Source organism: Staurois parvus, unplaced genomic scaffold (genome assembly GCF_062004578.1).
Source record: "Staurois parvus isolate SC_StPar_1 unplaced genomic scaffold, SC_StPar_1.0 ptg000581l, whole genome shotgun sequence".
Classification (NCBI taxonomy): domain Eukaryota; kingdom Metazoa; phylum Chordata; class Amphibia; order Anura; family Ranidae; genus Staurois; species Staurois parvus.
The window spans coordinates 4,118,548-4,139,535 of NW_028318377.1; the positions used below are offsets into that span (position 1 = coordinate 4,118,548).

Consider the following 20,988-nt stretch of genomic DNA (forward strand, 5'->3'; position numbering starts at 1 on the left):
TCAAGTGTCCATGCTATGCATTGCAATCTTCTCTTTGACATCCATTTATGCCTGTCCTATTCTGCGCCGAGCTGTACATTACAATCATGTATTCCCTTGGCTTTCCCTGATGGAGCTTTACATTAAGGCAATGCCTGACGATATTAAAACTCAGCTTGAATTGCAGCCAGATTGCTTTATGAGAGACTTGATGGGCTGTGAGATTTCTGAATTCAGCCAATAATGCAGGAGGTCAGGATCAGTGTTACTAGGCAGTAAAGAGAGTTAAATTATGGCACAAAGACACCGCGAGCGCCATAAGCATCCTGTTAATTAACAATGGAATTGTTGAGATTTATTAGGGCAATGAACCAATTGCAGTTAATCTGATTACAGACACAATTGATGTTAATAATGCTGCCCGCTGCTAAACGATTGGGTGGACGTTATTCATGAACGGATTTCATATCTCATACGGCATCTATGCAGCCATCATTAACATTCAGCACAAAGGAGGTCATCATAAACGGTAATATTCTGTTATTTCTAATGAGCCCATTCATCCATTCTGATTTAACTTGGTCATTTGCTTCTCACCGGTACCACTTTTTTTTCTGTTGTGCTGAATGTGACTCTGTCGTTTTTGGTTTGAATGTTTGGCATAGACAAAGGGGTAGTAGGTCCAAAACCCTCACCAGAACTTCCAGACCCAGAATGTTGTTGAGCATCAGCAACACACGTGGAGTGTTCTGTGACATCACTCACCGTGGCCAGGCTAGCTATGGACTCTGCTTTTGGTGCTGTACTCTCCCAGTCTAGTCCCTCAATAACTGTCTGCGGCTTATTCCCCACCCCAGCCACCACCTGCTGGGCTCACCGGTGGTGTTAAAGGGACCAATTTTGACTCGGTATCTAGTATTAACCGATTCCCGACTGCCCTATAGCAGACCTACTGCTACAGGGTGGCAGGGCTGCGCAAAATCACGTGTGTATATATAGGTGATTTGCATTTCTAGGTAGGGGGAGCGCATGCCGCTTTACCCTCGCTGCCATTGGCGGCTACAGATTTCGATCACCGGGTTCCAGACAGAGATTCCCTTTATTCCTGTTGTGATTAAGCACGAGATCATGTGAAACGCGTTAACAGGTCCTGTGGTCATGTCCTGGTGTTTTGTGTGTCCTACACTGTTACACTGTTAACCCTTTGATCACCCCAGATGTTAACCCCTTCCTGCCCAGTGTCATTAATAGTGTCAGTGCTTTTTATTAGCACTGATCGCTGTATTGGGTTGTCAGTGGCAGTTAGTTCCCCCCAGTGTCAGGATGCCCGCCGCAGTCCCACTATAAATCGCTGATCGCCTCTCCGTGGGGAGGGGAGCCAATTTTTGTGTTGCTTAGGGCAGCACGAAACCTAAATACACCACCAGGGGCGGACTGACAACTCATGGGGCCCCCGGGCAATAGGGGATCATGGGGCCCCTGTGTCTTTGCCCACACTCAAAGCACACCCAAAGAAGCCTATGAAAAGATACTAGGGTCATTTCATGGGGCCCCCTACTGACCCCGGGCTCTCGGGCAGTGCCAGATTGTTCGAATGGTCAGTCCGCCCCTGTACACCACTGGGTTTCCTCCAGGTATTCCTCCCACACCCGAAAGACATGCTGGTAGGTTAATTGGCCCTAGTATGTGTATGTATGCATGTGAGTTAGGGACCTTATATTGTAAGCTCCTTGAGGGCAGGGACTGATGTTAATCATGGTAGCCAAAAGGCCACTCCAGCCCAGCTCTCTAGTTGTGGGAGGGCATCCATGGACATCCTCCAAAACCCATCCCCTGCGTGCTTTGTGACTGTTGTGTCCTTCGGACACAGCTGATCACAGATCGCAGGAAAGGGCCAATTCACAGCGGCCCTTTACCATGTGATCAGCTGTGTCCAATCACAGGTGATCACATGTAAACAGACTCGACAGTCTTTTCCTCACATGATGTATCTGTGTGGGAAAAGGACAACTGATACCTGGAAAGGCTGTCAGTACTTTGTTTACACTGACCATCAGTGCTGCCTTATCAACGCACATAAGTGAAGAAGACAAATTGCTTATTTGCAACATTTTATAACAAAAACTAAGAAAAATATTTTTGCTCTTTTTTTAATTTCTTTAGCAAAAAAACCCAGTGATGATTAAATACCACTAAAAGAAAGCTCTATCTGTCGCAAAAAATAATTTAAACATTTCATATGGGTACAGTGTTGCATGACCACGCAATTGTCATTCAAAGTGTGACAGCGCTGAGAGCTGAAAAGTGGCCTGGGCAGGAAGGGGGAAAGTGCTCAGTACTGAAATGGTTAATGTACAGTATGTAAAGTGCTATGTAAATTGTCATTGCTATTGAAATCCATGTAATAAAAATAGATATAAGCCCCTTATTAACCCCTTGACGCTGATTGCTCGCAAATATGCGGCCTCTTGGCGTCTGTGCCTTGACGCCGAACAGGCGCATATTTGCGTGCAATTTAAAAATACATATGTGCTGAGAGCGCACGCCCTGCGCACTCCCAGCACATACATATGTCCGGTACTCCCGTAAAGGTCCCGATCTCCCCTTGCGATCAGGACCTTTTCCGATCATGTGACAGCGAATCACGGCGGTCACATGACCCTTAAACCCCGGCTTCTGAAACTCTTAAAGGGCCGGGAGGCTCCAAGAGGTTAAGTTTTGGATGCAGCGGGGACGATTGGCAGTTTTTTTACTGTGCCTTAGACAGAGCGATTTCCATCTGGAAACAGTAGTAATACCTGACACAATGTATGCACTGCATAAATTCATCGATTATACGAGGTCGGTCCAGAAAGTGCCAGCCATGTAATATGAAAAATAGAGACATTTGTGGAAGAGGATAAAAGAAACATTATAGAGAAGACCCTTAACAAATAAGACCCCTTCAATATAGGAACATTGGGACCTCACACAATTCTCCCAGTGTCTCTTCCACAAGATCCTTTTCAAAATCTCGGACACAGCAGTTTTTGGAATCCCAAGATCAGCTTCTAGTTCTTGCACTGTCAGTCACCAATCTTTGTTGATTGCAGCCCGTATGCGCTCAATATTCTCAGGTGGTCTACTTTTATTTTGTACTGCACTCATTGCATCGCCCCTGAAAGTCTTCTGAATCATCCGAATAGTTTCCTTAGAGGAATGTTCAAGCTTAATGCAAAATTTGATGCAGATTCGATGCTGCACAGTTCCTTGAAAAAGTTTTCCTTCCCCTTGAAATTTTCCACATTTTGTCATGTTACAATTGAAAACATAAATGTATTTTATTGGGATTTTATATGATAGACCAACACAAAGTGGAACATAATGGGCAAAGCTGGTAGAGACATCCCCAAAAAGACTGTAATTGCAGTGAAAGATGGTTCTACAAAGTATTGACTCCGGGGGGCTGAATACAAATGCACACCACACTTTTCAGATTTTTTTTTTTAAAAAATGTTAAAAACCATTTATCATTTTCCTTCCACTTCACAATTATGTGCCACTTTGTGTTGGTCTATCACATAAAATCCTAATAAAATACATTTACATTTTTGGTTGTAACATGACAACATGTGGAAAATGTCAGGGGGTATGAATACTTTTTCAAGGCACTGTACTCCCTCAGTCATTTTGAATACAACGGCCATATAATACAGGTGAAATTCGAAAAATTAGAATATCGTGCAAAAGTTCATTTATTTCAGTAATGCAACTTAAAAGGTGAAACTAATATATGAGATAGACTCATTACATGCAAAGCAAGATAGTTCAAGCCGTGATTTGTCATAACTGTGATGATTATGGCTTACAGCTCATGAAAACCCCAAATCCACAATCTCAGAAAATTAGAATATTACATGCAATCAATAAAACAAGGATTGTGCATAGAACAATATCGGACCTCTGAAAAGTATAAGCATGCATATGTACTCAGTACTTGGTTTGGGCCCCTTTTGCAGCAATTACTGCCTCAGTGCGGCGTGGCATGGAAGCTATCAGCCTGTGGCACTGCTGAGGTGTTGTGGAAGACCAGGATGCTTCAATATCGGCCTTCATTGTTCGGTCTCATGTCTCTCATCTTTCTCTTGGCAATGCCCCATAGATTCTCTATGGGGTTCAGGTCAGGTAAGTTTGCTGGCCAATCAAGCACAGTAATCCCACGGTCATTGAACCAGGTTTTGGTGCTTTTGGCAGTGTGGGCAGGTGCCAAGTCCTGCTGGAAAATGAAGTCAGCATCCCCATAAAGCTCGTCTGCGGAAGGAAGCATGAAGTGCTCCAAAATCTCCTGGTAGATGGCTGCGTTGACCCTGGACTTAATGAAGCACACTGGACCAACACCAGCAGATGATATGGCTCCCCAAATCAACACAGACTGTGGAAACTTCACACTGGACTTCAAGCATCTTGCAGTGTGTGCCTCTCCATTCTTCCTCCATACTGTGGGTCCTTGGTTTCCAAATGAGATGCAAAAGTTGCTCTCATCAGAAAAGAGGACTTTGGACCACTGAGCAACAGACCAGGTCTGTTTTTCTTTAGCCCAGGTAAGACGCTTCTGACGTTGTTTGTTGTTCAGGAGGAATACGACATTTGAAGCCCATATCCAGGATCCGTCTGTGTGTGGTGGCTCTTGCTGCACTGACTCCAGCCTCAGTCCACTCCTTGTGAAAATCCCCAACACTTTTGAATGGCCTTTTCCTGACAATCCTCTGCAGGCTGCGGTCATCCCTGCTGCTTGTGCACCTTTTTCTTCTACACTTTTCCCTTCCACATAACTTTCTATTAATGTGCTTTGATACAGAACTTTGAGAACATCCAACTTCTTTTGCAATTACCTTTTGAGGCTTTCCCTCCCTATGGAGGGTGTCAGTGATGGTTTTCTGCTCAACTGTCAGGTCAGCAATCTTTCCCATGATTGTGATTCCTACTGAACCAGACTAAGAGACCATTTAAAGGCTCAGGAACCCTTTGCAGGTGTTATGGCTTAATTAGCTGATTAGAGTGGGACACTTTGAGCCGAGAATATTGCACCTTTTCACAATATTCTAATTTTCTGAGATTGTGGATTTGTGGTTTTCATGAGCTGTAAGCCATAATCATCACAATTCTGACAAATCACAGCTTGAACTATCTTGCTTTGCATGTAATGAGTCTATCTCATATATTAGTTTCACCTTTTAAGTTGCATTACTGAAATAAATGAACTTTTGCACGATATTCTAATTTTTCGAGTTTCACCTGTACACATGCTCACTCAATGGTGTCTAGCTCCCCCACTGCCTAGTACACTGAAGTCATTGCTCACGCATGTGCATTCCAATCCACTCTCCTTGGCTGCCAGGTTACATTGATGTCACACAAACTATTCTCATTATATTAAAAAAGTCTGGACTTTTTCTGGACAGACCTCGTATAATACCTGTATATAATAAATATCATTTCACCCTCCCAGTACTGTGCTGCTTGGACCTAAAAGAAAGGGGAACACCCCTGAAAGCTTTAAAAAAAAAAAAAAAAAAACTGTTAGTGTTAATTAATAAAGAAGTAGGACAACACTTAATAGTGTTGCTGCAAGTACACTAGGAAGGCTACAATCACCATACACCAAATTTCATCCTAACCCCAAATTCCTCTTTTAACAAGCTTCCTATATTCATGCAGATCCATTGATCTTACCAAAAAGGGGGACAGCTATGTTGTAAAGAACAAAGGCATCTGGGTTCAAAATCGAACCTGTCCTTCCTAATTAGAGACCCTTCCTATTGCTCCCAATGCATATCACCCAAAACTTCTATACCTCCATGTATCAGTACTGCTGGAACCTAAAAGAAGGGAGTAGACCTCTGAAATCTTATCCTGAAAATATAACAGATAATAAAACAGTAATGAGGACAATACTTAGATCCACTGTTCACTTTTATAAGGAGGACAGTTACACTATATTGCCAAAAGTATTGGGCCGCCTGACTTTACATACATTGAACTTTAATGGCATCCCAGTCTTAGTCCGTAGGGTTCAGTATTGAGTTGGCCCCGCCCTTTGCAGCTATAACAGCTTCAACTCTTCTGGTAAGGCTGTCCACAAGGTTTAGGAGTGTCTATGGGAATGTTTCACCATTCTTTCAGAAGTGCATTTGTGAGGTCGGGTACTGATGTCGGACGAGAAGGCCTGGCTCGCAGTCTCCGCTCTAATTCATCCCAAAGGTGTTCCTATCTGATTGAGGTCAGTACTCTGTGCAGGTTAGTCAAGTACCTTCACCCCAAACTCACTCCTCCATGTCTTTATGGACCTTGTTTTGTGCACTGGTACGTATTCATGTTGGAACAGGAAGGGGTCATCCCCAAAATGTTCCCACAAAGCTGGAAGCATGAAATTGTCCAAAATGTCTTGGTACGCTGATGCCTTAAGACAGCGGGGTCAAACTCCATTTTATTGCGGGCCATATCAGCATTATGGTTGCCCTCAAAGGGCTGGTTCTAGCTGTAAGACTAAATGTCCAGAGCACCCCAGCCCTCATTACATCAGATATCAAGAATCCCACACCCTTCCTAACATCACAGTGCACCCCCTTTGGGAGCAGAGCTGGAAAGCAGAAAGTGCAGGGTCTGGAGGAGGACCAGAGCAAGAGTAGAGTCAGTTACCAGAGTCTGCTGAATGCTGAGAACAGGGGAGGCAAAGATGAGGGGGTGCTGCAGCTGCCCTGAGAGGTGCAGGATTTGGCAGAGGAGTTCTATTCTCTCTGCTGCTGACTGCTGAGACAAGGTGGGGGTGGAGACAAGGAGGTACCTGCAAGAGAGGTGCAAGGGCCATATGAAATGGCCTGGAGGGCCAAATTCGACCTGGGGGCCTTGTGTTTGACACCTGTGCCTTAAGAGCTCCCTTCACTGGAACTAATGGGCCAAGCCCAACCCCTGAAAAATATCCCCACACCGTAATCCCCCCTTCACCAAACTTTACACTTGGCACAATGAAGTCAGGCAAGTACTGTTCTCCTGGTAACCGTAAAATGCAGACACGTCCATCGGATTGCCAGACAGAAAAGTGTGATTTGTCACTCCAGAGAACACGTCTCCATTGCTCTAGAGTCCAGTAGCGGCATCACTTGGTGATGTAAGGCTTGGATGCAGCTGCTCGGCCATGGAAACCCATTCCATGAAGCTCTCTACGCACTGTTGTTGTGCTCATCTGAAGGCCACATGAAGTTTGGAGGTCTTTAGCTATTGACTCTGCAGACAGTTGGCGACTTCTGCGCACTGTGCATTTCAGCATGCACTGACCCCTGTTATTTTACGTGGCCTACCACTTCATGGCTGAGTTGCTGTTGTTCCCAGTTGCTTCCACTTTGTTATAATACCACTAACAGTTGACCGTGGAATATTTAGTAGCCAGGACATTTCACAGATGGACGTGGTGCAAAGGTGGCAACCTACCACAGTACCATGCTTGAATTCCTGAGAACAACCCATTCTTTCATAAATGTTTATAGAAGCAGTCTGCATGCCTAGGTGCTTGATTTTCTACATCTGTGCCCATGGAGGCGATTGGAACACCTGAATCCAATGATTTGGAGGGGTGTCCCAATATTGTTGGCAATATAGTGTATATTGGCAAGTAGAGCAAAGGCATTTGGTTCCAAAAGAGGACCTGTCAATCCTAAATAGAGACAGTTGGGCATATGCCAAAGAAATCACTGGCATGGAATCATCAAACTTTAGCCGTTGACCTCCTTTGCACCGCACATAGTGATTCAGATTGATCATGATCTAGAAATATAAGAGGCTATTCTCCTCCAGAGAATGTTTAGTGCAGCAAGATAGAAAGTGAAGTGTGGAAACCGGAGACATATGGTCAATGCGAGAATGTCAATATTCAGCAGGGATTGCAGCGGAGGAAGAGGTAAATAAAGGGGAAATGCTCAGCAACATTAAATGAACAGTCTGCACAGCAAGGAGATCTATTGATTATTTTACTTGGACTGAAGTCGTTTGTGAATAACGGAGCACTTCTTTTTTTTTTTATGTAACTGCTGCTGGAACGCCGAGTTAAAGCTGAATAGCTGATGCTATCTCTTGGCTGGAGTAAGCTGAATATGTTCTATATTAAAGTGAACTCATAAGGAGAGATTGTTTGAATTAGCACTTGGGGAACGCTCATGTTCCTTCTGTGATTACTGCTGTTAATGTGTAAAAAGCAGCGGAGGTGAGCTCCTTCAAGGCCTTTTTTTAGACGCCGTTCAGATGGTTGAAATGCTCAAGGAAACAGAAATGAATAAATGGAAACAGCAGATAAGGACTGTGACTAATGTTACATGGGAGCTTTACGGCTGTCATAATATAAATATGGGGTGATATATTGCTGACTGACACATTAGCCTCCAGTGCCAGAAGATTGATGCTGGTAGTTTTCAACCAGAAAGTGAGTCCCTCTCATACTAACCCTTCCTTTAACACCCAAACCTAACACTAACCCCACACCTAACCTTAATCTCCAAACTAATGTAGAGCAACCAGCGCAGGATCCACTGTTAGTATTGAGTTCTCTGCTCTTTCCCTAGGTGGAACCTCACTCCTGCTGACACCACCAGATTATCCTTGCCGGGGCCTCCCAATAGTTACACAAGAAGGACACATAGGGGTTTATTTACTAAAGCTGGAGAGTCCAAAATCAGACTCCCTTCTGCATAGAAACCAATCAGCTTCCAGGTTTCATTGCCAAAGCTTCATTGAACAAGCTGAGGTTAGAAGCTGATTGGTTTCTATGCAGAAGGGAGTCTGATTTTGGACTCTCCAGCTTTAGTAAATAAACCCCATACTGACTGTGGTAAAGTAAACAGGTTGTGTTGGCAAAACTAGAGTGGTAGGGCAATACAACAATTCAAAGTTAACACACAACGAGGCAAGGCAATAACAATACAGTGCAGGTAACACCAGTAAATTTAAAGTAAGGCTAAATATGTACTACAGTATCAACAGCATAAACAGTAACTTTCTGACTGTTAGACTGGTAGATCATGCGCCAAGTGACTTCAGATGGCTACCAATAAGACAACAGGCTAGTTTCCTTAGGAGCTCTCATTCAGGAAAGTCTAGGCTTAGGCCAGAAAATGTACCAAATCTCCTGCACACCAGTGCTTCTACCAGACAGATCCAGACCAGGCGTCGGTTAAGCAAGAAGAGAAGTGTTACCAAGTTCAGCAGTTTAGGTTCAATGGAAACTTTAGTGGAGACATGCATTTCTCATAGCTGCAGATGCTGGAAGAACTCCCTAGAATGGTCTCCTTGGCTCAGCCCTCAGCAAAGTAGTCTGCTCCTTGGATCACTAGCAGCTCTGTTAGATAGCTCAACCAGGCCTGGACCGGACAGCACAGCTCAGAACAGTCACTCACACACATTCCTTCCAGTTGGCACATCTCTCCCCAACAGTCAGGCAACTTCCCTGGCTTTTTCTTTTATAATGTCCCTCCCATTAGCTGGTGACTGTGGTCTTTGCAGTTGAGACTTCAGCTTTACTGTATAGACAGTCCTGCTTCCAGACTACATCTCACAATGTTCTGGGTACTGGTATTAAGGCCATGGCGAGGCAAAGTGCTAAATGCTTGTAGACAGGGCCCCCCTCGCTCAAGCACAGGGGAGTATTGTTGCTTATGCCCATGCTCATCAATGCCCAAGATCAGTTGGGGCCTCATTTATTTGACAGTCGACATTATGACGGAACACCAGCTTAGAGATGAGCCGTACACTGTGTACAGCTGTATGACTTACAGAGTCTCTCTTTAGAATGGGTTGTCCCGTGTCACTACACACCTTCACCCCGTGGATGTTGCATTTAGAAGGGACACCACTGAGTCTATGCTCTCCCCACCAGTCCAGTATATCTCTGCTACCTCATTCCCAATGACAGAATGGAGTCCCACTGTGCACTAGTGTGGCCCTCATGCGTGCACATAAATAACTCCTTATCTCTTCTGTATCATGCGGCAAGGTAGCCGTAGCATTCAATGACATATTCATAAAAATATTGCTGCAGGTGGGACAGTCTGGTAATCTTGGTATATTGGGGCTTGAGCCTTGAGAGAGGAAGGCATCCGTGAGCCAGCATGTACAAATCCTATGCCTCTTGGCCAGTGACTGGAATCTGGATGGCTTGCGCCACTTTTCTGAAATGTCCCTCTGTGCACTTGAGGTGGACGATGACTGGGGAGTTTTCTTCTTGCTATTTTTGAAGACGAGGTCACCCCAGGTGGATGACATTAGCGCCTCCTGAGAGATGGACAAATAGGTGCAAAGCTGGACACAGAGTTGCTAGACTCCAGAAGAGACAGACTATTACATATGCCCCTTATCAAAGCCCTGGTCAATTGGGTTACAGCACTTTGAATGGGAACCAATCTGGATCCAGTAACGGTGATCACATGCTAGGTTGCTGGGCAGGCCTCAACAAGTTCTACCTAGCTGCAGCCATGGTCTCAGATGCCTGGAGTGAGCGTATCCTGCCGACTACCCCAAGTTGTGGTTGGGACCCCTCGCCCATGCACATGAGGGTACTGTTGCTTGTGCCTGCATTCATCAATGCCCGGGACCAGGCGGGCTGCATTCATGTGACAGTCTACATTATAGCAGAACCCTGACTTAGAGATGAGCATTGTGAGCAGCTGTATGACCTACAGAGTCTCTCTGTAACGGGTTACCCTGTGTCACTGCACCCTTTTACTCCATGGATGTTGCATTTAGGAGGAACACCGCTGAGCTCATGCCCTCTCCACTAGTCCAGCATATCTCTGCCACCTTACTCCCAGTGACAGAATGGAGTCCCGCCATGCATTAGTGGGAATCTCACGTGTGCACATATTTAACTCCTTTTCTCTTCCATACCATGTGGCAAGATATCTAAGGTCTCCATACCATAGGTTTGGTCCCTGTTATCCCTTGATGAAATCGACCACTAGGGAGGGAGTCAGAACATCGACCCCCTAGCTACTGTAGGAACCAACTGCTGTCTGGCTGCTTAATGTATTCCCACCATTTCATGGTTACCCATGGCAACTACTCTCCACTGCCACTTGTGCTGAGTAAACCCCTTGTGAAGGACTTCCTCTTCTATCCCGTGTGTTCTTACAAGCCCTGTTCTACTAGAAACACCATGTACCTTCATGCACCCTTTGAGTAATTTCAAACCAGGCTGTTGAACAGTTCAAGAAACATTCCTGTATGCTTCTGAAACATTGCAGATCAAAATGCAGACTCAGTCCTCCTCACTAACTAAGCTGTGGCTTCTCAGGCATACCTGTAGAGGTGTAAGTCCATATTTGGCAGTGTTCATTGCTGGTGGTTCCTCGGGTGGGTGCTCGCTGGTTGCAGAATGTCACATCTTTCGGACGTGGACCACTAGCTAGTTCCCAGTGCAGTCTTACACAGGGAGGAGGGCAGCTCAGTATCACTCACTACCAGCAAACTTCCCTAGTAGACACTTGCCTACATACTGCTGTCTTGTGAATAAATAGAGTTCTGCATCCTTAGTATACAATGCAGAGAATTACACTAACCTTCCCATGACCCTTAAACTAATTCTTCCCTCTACACCCTCATATTACCTTGTCCTGTATCCTTAACACTAACCTTTCTTTTAACCCCAAACCTAACACTCACCCTTATACTAGCATTCCCTGAATCCCCAAACATAACACTCACCCTTATACTAGCATTCCCTGAATCCCCAAACCTAACACTCACCCTTATACTTGCATTCCCTGTAACCCCCAACGTAACACTCACCCTTATACTAGCATTCCCTGTAACCCCCAACGTAACACATACCCTTATACTAGCATTCCCTGTAACCCCCAACGTAACACTTACCCTTATACTAGCATTCCCTGAATCCCCAAACCTAATACTAATTCTCATACTAACATTTTCTGTAACCTTAAGACTAACCTTATTGTAATCCCACACCTAACGCTAACATTTCCTGTAACCCTAAACCAAATATTGATCCTCATACTACCCTTCCCTGTAAACCTAACACTAACCTTTCCTGAATTCAAACCTAACACTAACCCTCATATTAACCTTCCCTGTAAGTCTAACACTAACATTTCATATAACCCCAAACCTAACACTAACCCTCATTCTAACCTTTTTCTGTAACTCCAATGCTAACATTGATCTCCATATGAACCTTTTCTGTAAGCCAAACACTAGCCCTCCCTGAATCCCAAACTAACATTATCTCTCATATTATCCTTCTCTGTAACTCTAACACAAACCTTTCCTGTAACCCAAAACCTGGTACTAACCCTCATGCTACCTTCCCTGTAACTGTAACTCCAAACTTTCCTGTAACCACCAAATGAACACTAACCCTCATACTAATCTTTTTCTGTAGCTCTAACACTAGCTTTTCCAGTAACCTCAAACCGAACACTAACCATCATACTAACCTTCCCTGTACCCCAAACATAACACTAACCATCATACTAACCTTCCTTTTAACACCAGACCTAACACTAACCTTCCGTGTAACTCTGTGACACCAAACCTAACACTGTTCCTCAAATGAAACTTTCCTATAGCCCCATGGGGTAGAACCTCCATCTTTCTAGTGACTTCTAAAAGAGAAATATTCTAAGGAGACACCTGTTCCAGTTGCAACTGTCCATCGAGGCATTTGCGCTCACTTTGGATAGAGCTCCTTTCCATAGGACAAAAAGTGAAGGAAAATCCCTTCAATTGGACAAGTATTAAAAAAAAGTGTATTTCCCCTTTTGAAATCAAATTTAGGAATGTGGAATTATATGTGTTCTCATTCACACAGCATGCCTATATTTTTATATTTCTTACCTTTTAGGTGTTTGTTAACCACTTCCCGTCCGGCCCATGTACATAAACGGCTGGACAGGAGCATTGCCGAAGCGAGTGGCAGTTTATAAACAGCCTCCCCATTTACTGCCTGTGCGTGCTCCCTGGGAGCGTATTACACCACGATCCGGTGCCCGCTGTGTCCGGATCACTGTACGGGACCTCTGTGTGATGTCCCGATTAATGTGATCTCTGATTGGCCAATCAGTGATCACATGAACAGTAGTAAATAAGATGTCACTTCCTGACATCATTGCTTACTACGTGTGAAATCTGTGAATGATCACAGAGATCACATGGTACAAGGCTATTCACAACAGCCTTGTACCATGTGACAACCTGTGACCAATCACAGCTCTCACAGTATTTCTCAATGGCTGCAGGAGTGCTCAGAGTACAAGAAATACATCTAGTTCATGACTTTAGCACAGCTGCACTGTTTCTGCAATATATGGTCTTCTCACTGATTGCGTTCACTTGGAATTATTCTTAAAAAAATACTTTGTTGTCAGCCTGTATCATTAATAATGGAAATAAGATAGTATGTTACATTTTTTTTTTTTTTTTAAATAAAAAGGGGCCATTATTTTTCAGTAATTCCGAGAGCCAAGAGGTGGCACTAGAAGTACAGCTATTTTATTGTGATTTGTAAAGAAGGAAACCGTTATTAGGCATGAACGTTTACTGCAGGGACCACAGTGGCAACTGCTTTATCATATCTTTCAGGAAAGGCATCTGTATCTTTCTCTCTGATACATTGTCAGCTGTGGAGCCTTTTATAGAGAGGTGTGTGCCTTTCCAAGTCATGTCCAATCAATTTAATGTACCACAGGTGGGCTCCACTCAAGGTGTAAAAACAACTCCGCAATGGTCAAGAGAAACGGGAGGCACCTGAGCTACATTTCAAGCGTTGTTGCAAAAGGTCTGAATATCTATGCCCAGGGCTTTTTTTCTCTACCCACCTCCGAGCACCGTCATTTGGTTCCACCTCCTACCCACCTCCCAGTACCTCTCCTGCTAGAGACTACAAAGTCAAGTCTCACTTTGTGGTGCTAAATAATTTATATAGAATTTGTTAACGATAACAAGAGAAGCAGGAAAGAAAATCCCCCACAGCCAGCAGCAATAGACCCCCAGCAACAATAGATCCATCCAGCAACAATAGATCCATCTAGCAACAATTAGTCCCCAAAACAAAATACCACCCCATCAAAAACAGACCCCCAGCAGCTGCAACAGATCTCTCAGCAGCCAGCATCAATAGACTCTCCAGCAGCTAGCAACAATAGACCATAGACCCCTCCCTCAACAGTAGATCCCTTCCAGCAACAACTGACTTCCATCAACAACAGACCCCCCCAGCAGCTGCAACAGATCTCTCAGCAGCCAGCATCAATAGACTCTCCAGCAGCTAGCAACAATAGACCAAAGACCCCTCCCTCAACAGTAGATCCCTTCCAGCAACAACTGACTTCCATCAACAACAGACCCCCCAGCATCTGCAACAGATCTCTCAGCACCCAGCATCAATAGACTTTCCAGCAGCTAGCAACAATAGACCATAGACTCCTCCCTCAACAGTAGATCCCTTCCAGCAACAACTGACTTCCATCAACAACAGACCCCCAAGCAGCTGCAGCAGATCTCTCAGCAGCCAGCATCAATAGACTCTCCAGCAGCTAGCAACAATAGACCAAAGACCCCCTCCCTCAACAGTAGATCCCTTCCAGCAACAACTGACTTCCATCAACAACAGACCCCCCAGCAGCTGCAACAGATCTCTCAGCACCCAGCATCAATAGACTCTCGAGCAGCTAGCAACAATAGACCATAGACTCCTCCCTCAACAGTAGATCCCTTCCAGCAACAACTGACTTCCATCAACAACAGACCCCCCAGCAGCTGCAACAGATCTCTCAGCAGCCAGCATCAATAGACTCTCCAGCAGCTAGCAACAATAGACCATAGACCCCTCCCTCAACAGTAGATCCATTCCAGGTACAACTGACATCCATCAACAATAGATCCCCTACCAGCAACAATATACCACCACACAAAAATAGATCCCTGTCAGTGACAATAGATCCCCCAGCAGCCAGCAACAAAAGATTACATGCATTCAGTGCTGGAGGTGCTGGAACTGCGTCCCTCCTCGTTCCCGCTGTCCATGTCTAAAATTCTGTTTTCACTATGTCTTTATGGAGTTCGGAGTGTGAGAATAAAAATGAATTTAAACAACTGTAGTACTAGACTGCAACATAACAAAATTGAAAAAAATGAAGGGGGTCTGAATACTTTCTGACTGCACTGTATACTGTGGACGGGGTGGCTCGTACAGGCACAGTAGCGTACCTGTGTGTCACGGCTTTCTTCTGGGTTCAGGGCGCTCAGATACTACTTTAGCTTTAATTCTGCTCAAAAGCTTCTCTCTACATACGTTTTTGGTGAGGAATCAGTAGCAGAGATGGCCAAATCTGCGTAGCTACACTCAGGAACCTGGGACTAGACCAGTAATGGGCAAACTACGGCCCGGCGGACCTTTAAATCCGGCCCGCGGAGCTAGGCTCCCGCTAGGCTCCTCTCACAGTCCGCCCTGAAGACCGGTGTAGCATGAAAATCTGTCTCCTATGAGGATCTGTCCCCCTCGACGTATCTGCGCATGTGCCAGTTTCAGGCATTAGCAGCTGATCGGCGATCTCCGGCACATGCGCAGATACGTCGAGGGGGACAGATCCTCATAGGAGACAGATTTTCATGCTAAACCGGAACGGCGCGGGAACACGGCGAGAGGAATGCGCGGAGCAAAGGTAAGTGAATTGACACGGGGGACTTGGGGACTTAATATGGGGAATGAATTACTATATGGGGGATGAATTACTATGGGGGATGAATTAATATGGGGGATGAATTACTATGGGGGATGAATTACTATAGGGGGGATGAATTACTATATGGGGGATGAATTACTATAGGGGGGGTGAATTACTATATTGGGGATGAATTACTATAGGGGGGATGAATTACTATGGGGGATGAATTACTATATGGGGGATGAATTACTATATGGGGGATGAATTACTATGGGGGATGAATTACTATATGGGGGATGAATTACTATATGGGGGATGAATTACTATGGGGGATGAATTACTATATGGGGGATGAATTACTATATGGGGGATTAATTACTATATGGGGGATTAATTACTATATGGTGGATGAATTACTATGGGGGATGAATTACTATATGGGGGATGAATTACTATATGGGGGATGAATTACTATGGGGGATGAATTACTATATGGGGGATGAATTACTATGGGGGATGAATTACTATATGGGGGATTAATTACTATATGGGGGATGAATTACTATATGGGGGATTAATTACTATGGGGGATGAATTACTATGGGGGATGAATTACTATGGGGGATGAATTACTATATGGGGGATGAATTACTATGGGGGATGAATTACTATGGGGGATGAATTACTATATGGGGGATTAATTACTATATGGGGGATTAATTACTATATGGGGGATGAATTACTATGGGGGATGAATTACTATGGGGGATGAATTACTATATGGGGGATTAATTACTATGGGGGATGAATTACTATATGGGGGATGAATTACTATGGGGGATGAATTACTATGGGGGATGAATTACTATATGGGGGATGAATTACTATGGGGGATGAATTACTATGGGGGATGAATTACTATATGGGGGATGAATTACTATGCTTACTATGGGGGAATATTACTATACTTACTATGGATGACACATACACATCATTCATCTACTCTTGGTCCGGCCCCCGGGTCCAATATATGAACCCATTGCGGCCCTCAAGTCAAAAAGTTTGCCCACCCCTGGACTAGACTGTGTATGCTGTAAGTGAAATGTATTTACAGGGAAACAAAATCCATCCAAACACCAGCACACAACTAACATGAAAATATAAGTGAACCATAACCTAGTGACAGAATACCCAACTAATCAACCTAACAAACAGCCTAACTAACAACTAACGATATATAATATAAGGAACACTGAAGGTGCAGGAAGCAGATGGGAATGGGGGACCAAAACTGGGACCAGGAACAAAGGGGAGAAGGTACAAGACAGCAGGGCACAGGACAGAAGCAAGAGCAGGATCAAGGCAAACAGAATCTGGCAGCAGCAAAACACTGGAGCAAGAGGCGCTAGCATGTGGGAATGAGGGACATCTATTAGCAAATGTATGTAGGCATAGGGCACGCCCCCTGCCACGCCTCCTTAAAGAGAATTATTAAACTTAAAAAAAGGATTCGTAAAACCCACAAGTGTTTTTTTACTACTGCTATTCCTTTATATTGGCATTGGAAGTTTACAAATGGAACAATTTAGAATTTGGATGAAAGGTTTAGCACTACGAAACACTTTTTAAAAGATAAATAGTGCATTTTATATACAACTTTATAGATCAGACCAAAATGAGGGACAAATGAGGAGGAAAGAGGGACTTTGTTCCAAATCAGGGACAGTCCCTCAAAATCAGGGTCAGTTGGGAAGTATGCACTAGTAGCGGAGGACCTAAATACCCTACCAGGAGCCTGCATTAGGTGGAAACTGATTCCTGGGATCTATCTGCTGCCTGCTGGTAGACACCAGAACAGGGGCGGACTGACAACTCATGGGGCCCCCGGGCAATAGAGGATCATGGGGCCCCTGTGTCCTTGCACAAACTCAAAATAGCCTATGAAAAAGGTACCAGGGGCATCTCAAGGGGCCCCCTACTGACCCCGGGCCTTCGGGCGGTGCCCGAGTTTCCAAATGGTCAGTCCGCCCCTGCACCAGAACCATAAACTTTTGCTCTGGGAAGCGAAGTGCCACCATCAGGTGATTTAGGTCCTGATAGTTTTTTTCTGCCTGTGAATGTTCCTCTTCTAATATACCTGTACACGCCAATGTGGGCATGGCCACATATACTAACAAAGAGGTGTTTTTAGTCCTCATGCACACTGGACATTTTTACAGCGGCTATTTTTTTTCTTTTCTACAGCCAGTAAACTCCCCAGCATGGTGTCCTATGTGTCCATGCAAATCAGCATTTTTTGGCAGGGGCATTTGTTGGCTGGAAAAAAAAAATCTCAGAACTAGCAGGTTTCTAGAGGAGTTTTTTAGCTGTAAAAACACTCTGTTAAATGCAGCAAACCAGCATTTTTGGCCAATTTTTTGAGCCAAAATGTTTTCACATGTAAAAAATGTTAAACGTGGTTAAACGCTAATGCAAAAACGCTGAAAAACTTGCATTTTTACTGCGAATTTACACAGCTAATGCTACCAGCGTTGTTAAAACGCCCAGTGTGCATGTAGCCTTACAGGCCAAAAAAATGCTGACTCCTATATAAACTGCATTTTTTAAAGCTCCATGTGCATGAGGCCTTAATCTGAATTCTGTAATATAACCCACTGAAATCAGAAAGCTGTGTTTGGGAAGACCTTCCATAAAGTACCATGAGATACTGAGAAAAAGGGTTCCCAAAATGTAGACAAAAAGGAATGTACTCTGGGCAGGAAGTCCTTGTATAGAGTTTCAATGAACTCCTCCCCAAATGACACTTTTCATCACATTTCCATATAGAATTATGATCTTTAGATCAGCCTTTCTCAACCGATGTTTCCTGCAGAGGTTGCTAGGAGTCCCTTGCGTTTTGCCTGATTTATCTCCCATTGGATGGTGTCAGGAAGCTTCTGGGACCAATGCTATCTGGCATAGCTAGCTGTATGGCACCAATGATCTTTTTAGTTGTCTGAAAGGTTGGTATTTTGACCACTACTGTTAGAGGGTCATTCTTCCCACTGGCCACCAATGAATTGGTTTTAGCAAGGGTTCCTTCTGGTCTGAAACGTATTTTAAAGTGATATTAAAGCCTAATGTTTTACTGATTTATTTTTTTAAAGAGAAGGGCCACACAGTCCAAAAGCTGGAGGCACCCTTCTCCTGTTTGCTGGTGTTTGCATACACTCTCCCAGCCCATGCTGTGTGCATCCATAGACACATACAATGGTTGGGAAGCCAAACCCCTGATCCCTCCTCAAAGCAATTTGACTGACAGCAGCAGGAGCTAATCATTCCACTACCCTCAGTACCCTTGTCTGCTCTGCTCGCTTTTCCTAAAGGGAATCCAGTGTCCACCATATTCACGATATCAGCCTAAAGTGGCCCATTGAGTTTGTAAAGAAGAATACAAACACTGCTATTTTTTTGAACAGTCTAATATTCACTTTTCTTCCATTTTTTTTTAGAGGAACAACACAAATTTGATATATTTTTCTTCATGTTTTGATTTGGAATAGAATGTGTAGTGTTCCCAATGCATTTGTGTGTATGGAAATAAAAGCTATTAGAAGGATTTTGAGCTTTATTCACTTTTTTCAACACACTGCTATTATTTTGAACACAACTGTATGTCACCAGGTCGTGGAATAGGACTGCCAGTCCTAGCTAGACCTGGCCTAGAGCAATCCAAACCAACACGGACCTAATTCAGTAAGTAATTGTTATTTAATATGTACTTAAGTCATTATGACACTTAGATTTTTCTGAATAAACAATTACGTAGAGGGGGAGGGGGCTGAAGGGAATTTTTTTTTTTTTTTTAGATTTCCTGAAGCTGTAAATCCCTGGAAATCATAAAGAGTGTTGTAGACACTCTTTAAAGATGTGTTGTACCTTCACATGGTAAATACCATCAGGGAGGCATGTGATTGGCCCCAAATTTATTCTGCAGCAGGACAACGACCTCAAACTTACAGCCAATGTCATTAAAGCGGAGCTCCACCCAAAAGGGTTAGTTCCGCTTTAAACCCTTGTCCTCAGCTCCCCATTAAGGATTGGCACCTTTGGGGAGCAGGTACCCGAATGTAACAGGTACCCACTCCCACTTCCATCGCCTAGGCAATTGGAAGCGAAAGTTGTCCTCCCCCCTCTTCCTGTAGTCTTCTGGGACACGTGACAGGTCCCAGAAGACTACAGGGCCTTTCATAAAGTGTAGCGCTTCTCACGCATGTGCAGTGGGTACCCGACTGTGAAGCCGCAAGCTGTCACAGGCGGGTTCCCACACTGAAGATGCTGGCGCCGGGGAGAGAAGACGGCCGGTGAAACCAGCGGTGGTGAGGACACCACTGGACCGAGGCATAGGTAAATGTCTGTATTTTAAGGTTTTGTAGCTGCTGACTTTTATTTTATTTTTTTCAGCTGGAACTCCGCTTTCAGAATGATCTTCAGTGTAAAGAAGAACAAGTAGTCCTGGAAGTGATCTCAGCATTGAGTCTGTATGGGATTATATGAGGAGACAGAAGGATCTGAGGCAGCAAAAACTGCGTGCAAGTGTACCTAGAAGAACTGATGCTGTTTTGAAGGCGAAGGGTGGTCACACCAAATATTGATTTGATCTGTATTTCTTTTCTATCCATTTACTTTCCATTTTGTTAATTGATGAAAATAAACTGTTGACACTTCTATTTCTGAAAGCATTGTTAGTTTACAGCATTTTTTCACACCTGCCTTAAACATTTGCACAGTGCTGTTCATATAAAGTGCTGAGAAAAAGTATTTGCTCCCTTCCTGATTTTTTATTTTTTTTGCATATTTGTCACACTTAAATGATTCGGATTATCACATTTTAATATGATTTTTTTATTAATACACAAAGACAACCCAAGTAAATACAAAATGCAGTTTTAAAATGATGATTATATTTATTAAGAGAAAAAAGCTGTCGAAACCTGCCTAGCCCTGTGAAAAAGAAATTGCCCCCTTACTTTGCTAAATCATGAATGAACTATGATTAACCACATTTTTTTGGAAAGCTGAGTTACATTTTACTTGCCACACCCAGGCCTGAGCACTGTCAGACCCACTGAATCAAGAAATCACTTAAATAGAAACTGAAAAAGTGAAGCAAAGAAATTCAAGAACAGATGAGAAACAAAGTAATTGGTATGAATCAGTCTGGAAATGGTTACAAAGCCATTTCTAAGGCTTTGGAACTCCAACAAACCATGGTGAGGGCCATTATCCACAAATGGAGAAAACTTGGAACAGTGGTGAACCTTCC

At 43.9% G+C, this 20,988-nt stretch overlaps 1 long non-coding RNA gene across 1 annotated transcript; it reads left to right on the forward strand.

Annotated features, from left to right (window-relative positions):
• Nucleotides 1-141: 141 nt before the first annotated feature.
• Nucleotides 142-20,392, forward strand: LOC149450147 (uncharacterized). The gene is made up of 2 exons (XR_016315289.1): nucleotides 142-508; nucleotides 20,127-20,392. It is a non-coding gene; the product is annotated as an uncharacterized LOC149450147 (long non-coding RNA).
• The last annotated feature ends 596 nt before the right edge of the window (nucleotides 20,393-20,988 follow it).